This window comes from Etheostoma spectabile, chromosome 4 (genome assembly GCF_008692095.1).
Source record: "Etheostoma spectabile isolate EspeVRDwgs_2016 chromosome 4, UIUC_Espe_1.0, whole genome shotgun sequence".
NCBI classification, from domain to species: Eukaryota; Metazoa; Chordata; class Actinopteri; order Perciformes; family Percidae; genus Etheostoma; species Etheostoma spectabile.
In genome coordinates, this window is record NC_045736.1 from 3,021,400 (window position 1) to 3,024,405 (window position 3,006).

Genomic DNA, 3,006 nt, shown 5'->3' on the forward strand with positions numbered 1-3,006 from the left:
TCTCTTCTCCATGCTTGGTGTGGCACACACAGGCGCACAACACAAAGGTTGAGCCAACTTTAACACACTCTAACTGGCTTCAGTTTTGATTTCTATATTTCCAGCACCTGTTACTTGCCACAGGTGAGTTTAAATGAACATCACGTGCTTGTAATGAAATTATTTACCCACAGTTTTAATAGGGTGCCAATGATTTTATCTAGTCCATTTTATGGGTTTTGTGGAAAATGTCAAATTTGCCTTTTTTCTTCTGTTTTTTTTGTGCTGTTACAATGCAATTAAAGGTAATAAACATGTGTATACCAAAACATTTGTCATTGCAATACTTTTCTGGGAGAAACGGTGCATTTTCTTGAAAAGTTCCAGGGGTGCCAATAATTTCGTCCATGACTGTATATTAAAGCTCAGTTGTCTGTGTCTCAGGAGCTGCTGTTGTATTCTAAAGCAGAGCAGGTGCATGTTGTCTGTTACGCATCAATATCAGTGATAGGTGTGCCAGGCCAAAAGCTCCGATGGTGTGGCATTCAAGGTCTCACTTCAGACTGCCCTGCTATTTCAACACCTTAATTTACAGTTACAAAAGAAAATCCAGCACACAGACCTGCCTATTTGCCTTATGAGCTGTCAGTTTAAATTGTGACCACCCAGACAACCCTCCCATCTACCCGGCCTGCTCTGTTTGCTTTTGTTTTTTGTATGCTCGATGGCTGGAGATTAGGTTGTGGACACACCACTGAGAGCTGCTGTCTATTTCAATGGGTGTTGAGTTGGATGAAACAGTAGCCAGTGTACACTCTGGCTTGTCAGTAGAGATCTTTATTGATACGTCAGTGACACGTTTAGCCTGTGCTACCCAACTCTTTTAATGCAGGTCAGCAGCTGTATTTTAGGAATTCAGTATTGCAGTGCTGTCTTTTTATTTAGTTCTTTCCATTTTCTATCTGGCATTGGTGCACAGGTGCAGCTAAAGAGTAGTATTTAAATGTTTTTTATCAGAATCAGTTTTATAGGCCAAGCGTGCTTTTGCATACAGGGTTTTACAGGACTGACTATAATAAAAGGGAAAGGGGCCATTTACAAAATGTCTTCTTTAATTAAAAAGTGTCTGTTATTGAGGCATGCTGAGATGGCCAGTGGGAGAAAGCTGTTCCTGTCTCTAATGGTTTTGGTGGACATTGCTCTGTAGCGCTTGCCAGCTGGAGGGGGGCGGGGGGTGGTTTGATGATTCCTCTTAAAAACTGTGATTTCTAGTTCATGAACTACACTTGACATCTTGTATTGTGCAGCCCATTTCAAGGACATTTACAAGGAGAGGTACATTTAACAAAAAAAAAGACCTCTGGATCATTGAAAATATAAGAACTCTGACTCAGCTCTTACATCCATATCCCTGCAGTGCAAAAGAATCAGACACATCCCTCTTTCTCTTCTTTTTAATGAACAGAAACCAACGAGAAACGGCACAACACTGGGTTTACTTGAAACCTAGTCTACAATTACATGGCTGAGCCTGTTGTATATTTTGTTTTTCTCTTCAACAATGTGTCCTCTTAATAATTAGTTTACGTGACTTGTTTCATGGAACTACATCGATGTTAGTTGTACATTCTTACCAAGGACCGTTCTTCTTATTTACTAATGAACCAACTTAACTTTCTTCCTTCCTTTTTCTTTTAAGATTCCTGGCCAATTTGAAAAGTATCTGTGTAGCACACAACTCACAATTTCCCCTTTCTTGGGATTCATATACAAAACAAAAGTGTTACTATAACAGACCCTGCACAGTTTTATGACAGTTTGTGATGTTTGTTTATTAGAATAGCTCTGCTTCAGCGTTGTCTTCTCCGTAAAAAAAGAGGAATCCAATTGTTGTGAATCTGTTCCATTCCATGAAAAAAACGCTAAACAAAGCCTCTCTCATTTATTTAAATTGATATCATAAATTTGTATTGTAAATTGTAACACTGTTTTTCTTTTTGAAGATTTCTCTGCATGAACGAACATTGAATCAATCCTCCTTTCTTCTGGTGCCTCTTCCTTATCTTTCTACTCTCACGTCATTGAAGTGAATGGAGAAATTGTTAGAAAATGTACATAAATATTTGTCTGTCTTTTATCAATTCAGAACATTATGAACTAAACCCGAAGCACTCGTAACTGCTTTCTGAGTCAACTCACAGTGGTAAAGCCAGTAGATGATAGGATATGGACCACAGACCAATCGTGATCAGGTTGTTTCATAACACCAATAATGAGGGCTAAGTTGAGTATCCTGTTCTACTCATCCATCCATCCAAACTCTATTGGAGAACAGCAAAATTGGACAAAAAAGGGAGTTTATAAAGTAAGCATACAGCCAGAGTAACACCTCTTCCCCAGAGAGGCAGCCAATACACAAAAGACACACAGTGAAGCTTTAATGTTTGTGAAGTGTAGAACAGCTTGTAAAAAACAAAAGGTGTCTATATGTGTAAATGGAGGATACCCAGGGGCGTTGGACTGGAGGGGAAAGGGGGACTGAGTACCCAGGGCCCTCATGTGAGGAGGGCCCTGGCCCAAAAAGATGCTAGAATGAATAGCTGTGGATGCGTGGAGGGGCCCATAGAAAACCCCTTTCTACAGGGCCCAGAGTTTTGTGCTCCGCCCCTGCTGTCACCTGCAGTATGTTCAACCCTTGTGAACTAGCTTCAACTTCATTGACCAAGTTTGCTGACACATGCAAGGAATTTCACTTACTGGGGATATAAAAAGGCCCAATCACAGTGAGTCAGCATTCTGGGTGTGCAATGCTTTATTTCCTTATGCCCTCTCAGTTAAGTGCCTTTTTATGTTGCCTCAACAATATCTGTTTTCTAATCAATTCTTTTTTCCCTGTTTTATCATCTATAGGAGTATTACCATGTTGGGAGTTTTTTTCCAAAGGTTTTTTGACTACAGCTAATTATAAGTAATTCACATTACTTTTTGCATGCTTTTCCAATCTCTGTGCTATCTGTTTACTCATAA